The sequence below is a fragment of the Lolium perenne genome, chromosome 6, assembly GCF_019359855.2.
Source record: "Lolium perenne isolate Kyuss_39 chromosome 6, Kyuss_2.0, whole genome shotgun sequence".
Classification (NCBI taxonomy): Eukaryota; Viridiplantae; Streptophyta; class Magnoliopsida; order Poales; family Poaceae; genus Lolium; species Lolium perenne.
In genome coordinates, this window is record NC_067249.2 from 176,345,854 (window position 1) to 176,358,852 (window position 12,999).

The window sequence follows — 12,999 nt, forward strand, 5'->3', positions numbered from 1 at the left end:
AAGAGATCATAATCATAGCCTACGCCAAGTACTAACACGGATGCACACACTGTCACCATTACACCGTGCAGGAGGAATAAAACTACTTTAATAACATCACTAGAGTAGCACATAGATAAATTGTGATACAAAACACATTGCAATCATAAAGATATATAAATAAGCACTTCACTATGCCATTCATAACAGTGAATAAGTATTCTGTGAAATATAGCCTAAGAGACCCACACGGTGCACACACTGTCACCTTTACACACGTGGGACAAGGAGTCTCCGGAGATCACATAAGTAAAATTCACTTGACTAGCATAACGACATCTAGATTACAAGCATCATCATATGAATCTCAATCATGTAAGGCAGCTCATGAGACTATTGTATTGAAGTGCATAGGAGAGAGATGAACCACATAGCTACCGGTACAGCCTCGAGCCTCGATGGAGAACTACTCCCTCCTCATGGGAGACAGCAGCGTTGATGGAGATGGCGGTGATGTCGATGGAGAAGCCTTCCGGGGGCACTTCCCCGTCCCGGCGGCGTGCCGGAACAGAGACTCCTGTCCCCCAGATCTTGGCTTCGTGATGGCGGTGGCTCTGGAAGGTTTCTCGTACCGTGGCTTTTTCGTATCGAGGTTTTAGGTCGAGGGGCTTCTTATAGGCAAAGAGGCGGCATCAGAAGGTCAACGAGGCGACGACACCATAGGGCGGCGCGGGCCACCCCAGGCCGCGCCGGCCTATGGTCTGGTGGGCCTGTGGCCCCCCTCTGGCGACTCTCGGGTGTTCTGGATGCTTCCGGGGATTCTAAGATGCTGGGCGTTGATTTCGTCCAATTCCGAGAATATTTCCTTACTAGGATTTCTGAAACCAAAAACAGCAGAAAACAGCAACTGGCCGTTCGGCATCTCGTCAATAGGTTAGTTCCGGAAAACGCATAAATATGACATGAAGTATACATAAAACATGTAGATATCATCAATAATGTGGCATGGAACATAAGAAATTATCGATACGTCGGAGACGTATCAGTCGGCTGTGCACGACGTGTTTCACATCTCACTCCTCCGGAAGTGCCTAGAAGTCCCTGAGAAGACCGAAGTGTTCAAGAACATCGATCACCGATCGGTGGATATCAACAAGGACCTGACGTACCGCGAAGTGCCGATTCGCATCTTGGAGGAAGCTTACAGAACCACCCGCACCCGAAGCATCAAGTTTCTGAAGATTCAGTGGAGCAACTATACTGAAGATGAAGCCACTTGGGAACGCGAAGACTTCATGAAGAAGGAGTATCCAGATCTCTTTAGTACCTAACTTTCTTTTAGATCTCGGGACGAGATCTTTTGTAAGGGGGAAGGGTTTGTAACATCCCAAATTTCAATAAGAAGAAGAAGAAGAATTCGAGAGATCCAAAATTTAGAACCAACAAAAACTTTTATTTGCATATAGTGCCATGCATAGGACTTGTTCATTTTGAGTGATATGCCATGATGATTGTTCTTATGCTTATGAGATAAACCCTAAAACCCTAAAGTGATCAAGTGAAGATCACAAACCAAATAAATCAAAAAGAGAAAGAAATCAAATAAGAACAAAACCCTAAAACCTTCACATATGGTTTATGCCATTTTTACAAATCTTTACCCTAGACCAATTTGGTCTTCACCATTAGTTGTATTATGTTACTAAACACTTATTACAACTTTTAGAATCAAATAAACACAAATCAAATCAAATTCAAACTCAAACTCAAAATGTGATCACATATGATAATGGTCAAATCTGCCATTTATATTCTGGTCACTACTTTGAGCCCTTGCATTTCATGTTTTTCAAACTAAACTTTCCCAATTCTTTGCACCTCATCCAAGATCACATCAAGGTGAACAACTTTGGTAAAGACCACCATGCCAAAATCATCTTGGATAAAAACTATGCTCATGCAAAGTTGAGACTTTTTAACATATGCAACAATCTCACTTTGTGCAATTTTGCATTTATTTGATTTTTAAAATTCCACCACCACACATGTTTTCCTCTGGTCATTTACAACTCAACCAAACCAACCACTTTCAATTTTTGAAACCATTTGAGCTCAACCAAATTTTGTAAGAAATGGAATTGGGCAAATATGGAACAAATCAAAATCACTATTTTGCGTAGTGTTGGCCTAACCCTAAGCCACCACTCACCTCTACCTTGTCCCCTGGTCCCTTCTACCTCTACTAACCCAAATAGCAAGCCTAGAGGAGAGCCACACATGGCAAGTGCAAACCATGCCGGCCATGGACATGCTCACTCACTTCTCCTCTCTTCTCTCAACACCAGCCCCGACCACCTTGCCCTAGAGCCTCCCCTTGGTCCCCTGAGCACGTCAGTATGCGCCATTCTTCGAAGGGTGGACCACAGAGCCCGGGCTAGCATGCGCCCACGGCGCACTGGTGCGACAGGAGCGGCATGGCCATGCCGTTGCATGCCTGCCGACGCGCGCGCCACGGCCACGAGTCACCTCGCCGCAGCACACCCTCTCTGGCCCCCCTTTCTTCACCAACGGCCTCGCCGTGCCACCGCGAACGCGCAGGACACGCGCAAGACAACGACCCGTGCCTGCCATCGCCGGAGACGACGAGCACATCCCGCTTCTGCCGCGTCGTATCCCGCGACCACCTGACGGAATTAGGCGCCGCCCGACCGAGCTGTCGCCGCCAAACGCACCGCCTGGATGCACAGCACAGTACCCCGCCATCCTCTAGCTCACTAGCTCGCCGGAGAAGACGCGCCACGGTCGACCTTGCAGCAACCCCGCGGCCAACCTCGAGCCTATAAAAGGAGGCATCGCCTCGACGTTTCGTTCACACCGCTGCACTTCCCTCTCCTTCCTTGACCTTCTAGCCACCTCACCTCTCCACATTGACCACCGGAGCTCACCAATTGCAACCTCACTGCCGCGCTCCGCCGCAGAAGATCGCCGGAGTTGGAGGCCATCCCCGGAGACGCCACTGCTACCAGGAGGACCGCCGTCTTCGACAACGTCGCTGCACACATCGCCATCGACCGCCGGAGCTCCGTCGCGCTCTCCGACCCCCTGCCGTCAGTAATCCCCCCTTCTCGTCGGAGACGACGACGCACCAGCGCCGTCGATCTGGCTTCTAATCCAACGATCCACCGTGCGCGTACCGTTTCGCGCGTTTAAGAGACGCTGATGGGTGGCCCCCACCTCGTCAGATGGCCCACTCGCACTGGATGCGTTGTTGGGCCAAGTTTCGCTGTTTTAAACCGTTTCGGCCCAACTCAGTTTCCCGCCGGCCCTTTTAATTCAAACTCCGAATTTCCAAATCCATTTAAATTCAATACTGGTCCTGACTTTGAAATTCAATAGAATCTTTTTGGCTTGGCCAAATTTAGCAAACTTTATATTGTTGGAAAGCTATGGAAAAGTTCTAAACAATGCCACTGGTCTCAATCCTAGATTTGGTGTAGAAATAAAATGACAAAATAAACAAGGCAGGGCCTTTTGTGACTTCAAACAATTATTAAAAATCAACCAAAAATGGTATTTAGTTCATTCCAACTCTAATAGCTCACTTTTCATTTACACTAATTGTTTCTACAACAATATGGTGTGGTCACTTTGAATGATCATGCCCTAGTTGAAATAATAGACTATATGGCTAGTTTAATTAAGTGATATTGTCCAAAACTATTATGCAAATCATATGAAGTGTTTCACTTCATTTAAATCTTGTCCCAAGTACTTTCATATGAAGTTTGGACCCCTGGTCAAAATACTCTCACATGAAATACTTGGAGATTTTAAATCATAATAGGCATTGTTAAATAGTATGAGGTATTCTACCTCATTTAAATCATTTTCTCAAATGATGATGATGAATGGTTGACTTAGGTCAACATGATTTCATGTCTGATTGTTTGAGAAATTAAATATTAAGAAGATTCAATGAGAGGAAATTATTCCTCAAGAACTAAATGGAAACTATCATTTACATATGTAATGAGAGGAAATTATTTTTCCTCAAGCAAGACAACCAATGCACCAAATTGTATTAATTGTGTGACTAGAATAGTTTGTGTGAATGCATGTGATGCTTAGAATAGCTATTGAATTTGTTGAGTGATTATACCTCGTATTCAAAATTAGACGCTAGCACCGGAGAATACCCGGAAGAAGAAGGTTGCTACCAAGAGGAGGAAGTGGAGAACTTTGACCACTACCAAGGCAAGCTAATATTCTTGCAAAGTGCAAAGCCCTTTTTGGGCAAGGCACCATTAGTCTTACCTTTCCTACCACAATCCTATCTCAAGTTTTTACCCTACAAGTTTTTACTTGTTTATTTAAAGAGTTACTTTTATAGTTAACTTTGGTCTAAGTTAAAGAAGGTTACTAGAGTAGCAAAGTTAGTCTCAAGCTAGCCAAGCAAGATAGCACCCCTCATGATTAGTGCTAGTGCTAAATACTAAAACTTGACTACTCTAGATGGGAACATGTGACTTGAGATGAATTTTAAACCTTGGAATGATGAGTCATTCCATTGAATGAATTTTGAAGGTGAATATGACTTGGAGAAGATGGTGATTTTTGATAAAACTGATCTTGGTTTGAATGCGTTACCTTTCCAATTTTGAGTACCCCCACAATACCTGATTATGGGAAACTGGAAATTTATGCATCTTAGTATGGGTTCCCTCTGAACACACATCATAGGGGTTATGCCGAGGCTGCCTCCGTTGTTGAGAAATGATGTGAATTGAGGTGAATTGTACGGCCAAGCCCTGTGCAGTTCCCAGGTTGACAGTTGGTCTTCACTGGGAGGCCAAGCTCATGGGGAGAGGTGCTCATACTTGGGTTTGTAAGTGAAAGGTTAGGGTTGATGATCCGCGTACTGTGTTACGATGATTCGGGGTAATCCCGACGGATGAAATCAAATGTTGTGGCACAAGTGTGCAACCTCTGCAGAGTGTAAACCTATTAGAATAGCCGTGTCCAAGGTTACGGACGGTTGGAAAGGCCATACAGTTTCCGGTGTCAGATTCTTGAAAATGTTGGTGAAATGATTGGTGAAGGGTGACTTGTTTTTGAATCACCACTTGAATTGTGGGAATGACACTAATGTTCCCACTTGAGTTAGTTAGCACTTGAATAAGTCTTTTCTCAAATACTTGTGAACTAAAATTGGCTTTATGCAAATGAACTAGAGCTTAGCACCCCTTACTAGAATTGTTAGCACTTACACTAGTATTAGTTTGCGAGTACTTAAAGTACTCACGGCTTTGTCCCTGACTATTCAAATGGCCAGAGTATGAAGATGAACAGAACTATCAAGGAGATGACCAGCAAGACGCCTATGACAACTAGGAGTCTTCCAACGTCAAGCGTTGGCCTGTGGAATAGAGAGTCCATTTATCTTTACGCTTTCGCTATGAACTTCTGTTTGTTCGTTGATCAATAGATCAACTATTTGTGTAATATGGATCATGTGATTCAAGTTGTAAGACAATATGGTTTGTAATGAATGATGACTATGATATTCAACTATTATGCCTCGCAACAACAATATTCCTGGGATTGCGATGAATGACATAATAGGCATCTGGACTTAAAAATCCGGGTGTTGACATCCTCCCCCCGATGTCAAGGATGCAATTTCCGACGACGAAGGAGATGACCTCGAGGACGAGGAGGATGAAGACGCCGAAGAAGGCGCTGCTATTCCGGAAGAAGGCGATGCTCCTCCGGAAGCTCCTAAGGCCGGCGCGCAGCCCCCTACCAACTGAATCTCTTGTCCTGTGTTCACCACATCTGTCGCCTCAAAAACTTAAGCCCGTTAAATTCTACAACCGGGGTTAGTTAAACTTTTTCCGGATTGATTGTTCCCATTCCTCCTCTTCGTGTTTCACGTGCTTAGTTCCTACCGGTTTATCTTGCTTGCCATCAAGCCGGTCTGCGGACAACAGCGAAGTCGAAGACTCCGGTAGGTTTAGCACGTTACTAAACCGGAAAGAAAAAATGTTCACCAAGCAACCGGTAAACTGAAAAAATAAACATATTACATGCAATTTTCGGTAGAGGCAGTCCCCGAGATTCATTCGAGGTGCCGGCATCTTTATTCATAGTATTTAAGGTACAAAAAAGAACTCCTTACATCACAACTTCAGGAATAAAAAGGACGCAACAGTGCTATGTTCCATGGGCGCTTGGTTTCCTCTCCTGACCTGTCCGCCTTGCCTTTCTTTGATTCCTGTGCATCGATTAAGTAGTAGGCATCATTGTGTAGAGCCTTGCTCACAATGAAATGTCCTTCCCATGGAGGTGAGAGCTTGTGGCGTCCCTCAGTGCGCTGCACTAGGCGTAACACCAGATATCATTCCCGGAATACCCTCGGGTTAACCTACCGTCTATGATAGCGTCTGAGGTTCTGCTGGTATATGGCCATTCTTGCCAAAGCCAGCTCTCTTGCTTCTTCTAGCAAGTCCACATCATTTTCTCGGGCCTCTTTTACCTCTTCTTCGGTATAGAGTTAAACCCTTGGTGAATCATGTATGATATCGGTTGGGATTACGGCTTCTGCCCCATAAACCATGAAGAACGGAGTGTATCCGGTAGACCGGTTTGGTGTTGTTCGTATGCTCCACAGCACAGATGGTAGCTCATCTAGCCAACATCCCGGTGATCTTTCAAGCGGTTCGATCAGCCTTGGCTTGATACCGGAAAGCACCAGAGCATTTGTTCTTTCAACCTAGCCATTGCCTTGTGGGTGCGCTACGGAGCACAAATCCAACCGGATGTTGTTATCCTCACAAAATATTTTGAACTCACCTTGAGCAAAGTTTGTGCCAATGTCAGTAATGATGCTATGCGGGTATCCATACCGCAAGATCACATCTTTTAAGAATTTCACCGCCGTATGCCCATCACACTTTGCGATAGGCTTCACTTCCAGCCACTTGGTGAACTTATCCACCATCACCAGTACATGGGTCATGTTGCCCCTTGTGGTTTTGAATGGACCAACCATATCAAGGCACCAAACAGCAAATGGCCAAGTCAATGGTATGGTTTTGAGACCGTATGCTGGGGTATGATTTTGCTTGGCGTACCGCTGGCACCCATTGCATTTTCGTACCAAATCCTCAGCGTTTTCCAGAGCCGTGGGCCAGTAGAACCCATGCCGGAACACCTTTGCCACCAGTGCCCTTGATGAAGCGTGGTGCCCACATTCTCCTTGGTGAATTTCTAGCAACATTTCTTTTCCTTCTTCCAGTTCTACACAACTTTGGAGGACACCGGTAACACTTCTTTTGTATACCTCACCATTGATGATAGTGTAGGCCTTGGACCTCCTTTGGATCCTCCTCGACTCGTTTTTGTCAACCGGCAAGGTGCCATTGATCAGGAATTCCTTAATAGGTTCAACCCAAGTTGGTGCTTCCCGGACTAGGAATACCGGTACGTCTATCTCCATATTGTCCACCAGCATAGCCTCTTCCTGTTTAGATCCTGCTGTCCCCGGGATTACCAGAGCAGTCCCCGGGTTTCCTTCATCAATGTCATTGGCACGACGTGTTACTCCGGTACAAAAATTGACTCCGATTCCGGACTCGGCTTAATCGACGGTGTCCTTAGGTGATCCAAAGCCACTCCGGGAGGAATGTCCTATCGGGAGGAACGTAGCTTAGAGAGAGTATCCGCGGCCTCATCTTCTGCGCACGACACATGGTGAAACTCACAGCCTTCGAAGAAGCCGACAATCTTTTGCACATGAAACCGGTATGAGGCCATGTTGGCATCTTTCGCATCCCAATCTCCGGAACACTGCTGCACCACAAGATCTGAATCACCATAGCAAATGATCCGGTGCGCACCAATTTCTTTTGCGACCTTGAGCCCATGGATCAAAGCCTCAACTCAGCAACATTGTTCGATGCTCTGAAGTGCACTTGCAAAACATACCGGAGATGGTCTCCCTTAGGTGAAGTAAGCACCACACCGGCACCCAGACCCTCCTTGAGTTTGGATCCATCAAAATGCATCTTCCAGTACTCTGTCTTGTGTTCCGGCGGCTTGTATTGCATTTCCGCCCAATCAACCAGGAAATCAGCTAAAGCTTGTGATTTTATGGCGTATCTTCTTTCGTACACCGGTACGTACGGTGATACCTGAATTGCCCACTTGGCGATCCTGCCGCTAGCATCCTTGTTGCACATGATATCGGAAATGGGTGCCTCACTAACCACTTTCATGGGATGTTCTTCAAAGTAGTGCTTGAGCTTTGTGGCGGCCATGAACACGCCATAGGTCATTTTCTAGAAGTAAGGGTAGTTTTGTTTGGAAAGGGAGAGCACCTCGCTCAGGTAGTATACCGGTCTCTGCACGGTTTTTCCTTCCTCTTCTCTTTCAACCACAACTACCACACTCAAAACCCGGTTTGTTGCTGCTATGTACAACAGCATGGGCTCTCTTTCTAGAGGCGGAGCCAATATCGGTGCAGTGGCTAGCATTGTTTTTAGCTCTTTGAACGTCGCGTCTGCCTGAGGGGTCCAGACGAAGGTGTCGGATTTCTTCATCAAATCATAGAGCGGCAGGGCCTTTTCCCCCAACCTGCTTATGAACCGGCTTAGCGATGCCAAGATTTCGGTAAACTTTTGCACATCTTTGAGTTCTTGTGGTATTGTCATTCTTTCAATGGCCCGGATCTTTACCGGATTAACCTCTATACCCCGGCTAGACACGAGAAAACCGATCAACTTGCCGGCTGGAACACCGAAGGTGCATTTTGCCGGATTGAGTTTCATCCGGAATCTTCTTAAGTTGTCAAACGTTTGCCTTAGATCATCGATCAAGGTTTCCTTGACCTTTGTTTTTATCACAATATCGTCCACATATACTTGCACATTCTTACCGATTTGGTCAAACAAACACTTTTGCATACAGCGCTGGTACGTTGCACCAGCGTTGCACAAACCGAAAGGCATAGTAACATAGAAATAAGCCCCGTGCGGGGTGATAAACGCAGTTTTTATTTGATCTTCCTTTTTCAGGGGAATCTGGTGGAAACCGGAATAAGCATCCAGGAACGACAACAATTCACATCCAGCAGTGGAATCAATCACTTGATCGATCCGGGCTAAGGGGAAAGGATCTTTAGGGCATGCCTTGTTCAGGTTGGTGTAGTCGATGCACATGCGCCACACCTTTGGAGCTTTTGCCTCTAGGTTCTCCTCTTTTTTCTTCTCGACCAGCACCGGATTGGCTAGCCACTCAGTATGCAGTACGTCCACAATGAAACCGGCAACCAACAACTTTGTCACTTCTTCTCCTATGATTTTCCTCCTATCTTCAGCGAACCGGCGCAACGGCTGTCTTACCGGCTTCACATCCTTCTGGACGTTCAGAGAGTGCTCAGCCAACTCCCTCGGAACACCTACCAAGTCATCAGTAGACCAGGCAAAGATATTCCGATTCTCACGGAGGAAGTTGACGAGGGCGCTTTCGTATGCCTCACTGAGACCGGCACCGATGCGAACGGTACGCTGATACGTCCAAAACGTATCTACTTTCCCGAACACTTTTGCTATTGTTTTGCCTCTAATTTGTGTATTTTGGATATAAATAACGCGGACTAACGCTGTTTTCAGTAGAATTGCTCGGGTGTCTCGTTTTTTGCAGAAATTCAACTTTCAGGAAAATCCCCGGAATTTATGTCGAAGGTCTTATTTTTCCAGAAGATTTACGGAGCCAGAAGGGCAAGCCTGGTGGAGGCCCGAGGCCCCCACACACTAGGCCGGCGCGGCCCAGGAGGGGGGCGCGCCGCCCTATTGTGTGGCCACCTCGGCTGGCCTCTGACGCCCTCCTCTGGACTACTTAAGGGTTTCGATCTAAAAATGCGAGAGGGGAAGTCGAAGTCACCAGAAACCATCCAGTACGCCGCCACCGTCGCGAAACTCCGTCTCGGGACCAGAAACTCCGTTCTGGCACTCCGCCGGGACGGGGAATTGGAGGAGATCATCGCCATCATCACCACCGACGCCTCTCCAACGACCAGCAATGTTTCCCCCATCCATGTGTGAGTAATTCCCCCGCTGTAGGCTGAAGGGGATGGTAGGGATTGGATGAGATTGGTCATGTAATAGCATAAGATTGTTAGGGCATAGTGCCTAGTGTCCGTAATTGGTACTTTGATGATATTGTTGCAACTTGTTATGCTTAATGCTTGTCACTAGGGCCCGAGTGCCATGATCTTAGATCTGAACATGTTATTGTTTCATGATGATATGCATTGTTTTAGGATCTTACCTGCAAGTTGTATACACATGTCGCTGTCCGGAACCCGAGGCCCCAAAGTGACAGAAATTGGGACAACCGGAGGGGAAGGCAGTGATGAGACGATCACATGTGTTCACGGAGTGTTAAGGCTTTGCTTTGGTACTTTATTAAAAGGAGTACCTTAATATCAAGTAGATTCCCTAGAGGCCCGGCTGCCACCGGCTGGTAGGACAAAAGATGTTGTGCAAGTTTCTCATTGCGAGCACGTACGACTATATATGGAACACATGCCTATGGATTGCTTAGTACTTGGACACCGTTTTATTATTATCTGCAAATGCCCTGCTTTGATTGTTACATGAGTTTCTCTCATCCATGCAACGCCCGTCATCCATTCCTGTGCCTACAGTATTTTAATCCTGTTGTTTACTATAATCACTACTGCTGTCTTTGTTCCACTACTGCTGTTATTTCACTACTATTACTGCTATAAACTGTTACTACTGATAAACTCTTGCGAGCAAGTCTGTTTCCAGGTGCAGCTGAATTGACAACTCCGCTGTTAAGGCTTTCAAGTATTCTTTGTCTCCCCTTGTGTCGAATCAATAAATTGGGTTTTACTTCCCGCGAAGACTGTTGCGATCCCCTATACTTGTGGGTTATCAAGACTATTTTCTGGCGCCGTTGCCGGGGAGCATAGCTTTATTTGGAAGTTCACTTGGATTGATATTGTTCGCTGCAAATTCTCCATCATGGGTAAATCTCGCGATCCTAAAGTCGTCATATTACCATCAACTACAAGAAAAGGTACAACTCTGAGTACCTCTGCTACTCTTGATTCACCATCTGTGATAAGTCAACTTGTTTCACCACCACAAGCTTCACTTGCTGGTACTTCTGCTGAATCTGAAAATTCTTATAATATTGATAATGTTTCTGCTGTGCTTGATGATAGTGGTTCATTGGGATCTTTTCTAGATGCTACAATTGCTAGGTCCAGACAAATTGAAAATACTGAAACTCCTAATGAAAATGCTGCTACACCTGTTAATTCACCTGAACTTGAATACTCTAGTGATGATCCTGATGAGGATTATGTGGAACTTGATGATGATTTTATTAATAGATGCAATGCTACTGCTGATGCAAGAAAAATTAAAAAGTTTCTCGCACAACATACTGTTAGATATAAGCTGTCTCCTGATCCTAAATTTGCCACATCTCCTATAAGCATTAAGGATAAAGATTATGATTTTTCTCTTGATCTATCTCATATAGCTATTGTTGAGAAAACACCCTTTTGTGGTACTGAAAAAGAAAGTGTTAAAGAACATATGAATGAACTTTCTTCTATGAGTAGCTTGTTTTCTGATGATGTCAAGATGCCTACTTATTTTGTTGCTAATTTTTTTCCTTTCTCATTAAAGGATGATGCTAAAACTTGGTATAATAATTTTCCTCCTGGTTCTATTAATAGTCCAGGTGATTTGCTTGATGTTTTCTTTCGGAAATACTTTCCTGCTAGTGCTCAACATATTGCTTTGCAGAAAATTTATAGCTTTGACCAGGAAGATGGAGAGAAATTGCCTGAAGCTTGGGCAAGATTTTGCTCTCTTATCAGAGCTCGACCTGGACATGATTTGGAAAAGTATGATTTACTTGATATATTTTATAGTGGACTAACCGTTGAGTCTAGAGCATATTTGGATAGTTGTGCTGGTTGTTTTTCCAGGAAAAGAACTCTAGATGAAGCTGAAGAATTATTGTCTAAAATAGGCCGGAATCATGATGATTGGACTACACCTGAACCAACTCCGACGCCAATATTGAAGAAGAGGGGTTTGATTAAATTAAATGATGAAGATATGAGGGAAGCCAAGAAATCTCTTAAGGAGAAAGGTATTAAATCCGAAGATGTGAAGAATTTACCTCCCATAGAAGATTTATGCAAGATAATTCCCCCTTCATCCATGATTGAGGTAAACTCTCTTCAACGCTTTACTTGGGAAGATATTCCATATTCAAAATCTCCTGCTCAATGGTTAGATGAGTTTGATAATTATATTATTAAGCAAGAAAATTTTAATATGAGAGTAGAGAATCATCTAATGGAAAATTCTGAAGCTATTAGCAATTTGCATGATATTGTGGAGAGAACCTCCAATGATGTTAAGATGCTTGTTAAACATTTTCATATGGTTCAAACTCAAATTGATCAACTCACTAAAGTGCAAAATGACTTGTTAAAACATAATTCTAAAGAGAAACATGCTTATGAAGTAACAACTAGAGGTGGTGTTTCTACCCAGGATCCTCTATATCCTGAAGGGCATCCCAAAAGAGTTGAACAAGATTCTCAATGAATTGAACCTAGTGCTCCTTCTAAGAAAAAGAAGAAGAAACATAAAAATGTTGTAGAATCCTCTGAACATGTTAATGATCCTAATAGTATTTCTATTTCTGATGCCGAAACTGAAAGTGGTAATGAACATGATAATGATAATGATAAGAATGATGCTTCTGATAAAGAAGAGGTTGAAGATGAACCTGAAAAGCATGCTAAAAATAAAAAGTATACTAAAGAAGATTTTACTACTAAGAAACATGGTAATGAAAGGGCACCTTGGGTTCAAAAACAAATACCTTTTCCTGCTAAGAAACTAAAATCAAAGGAAGAAGAACACTATAATAAATTTTGCGATTGGATGAAACATTTATTCT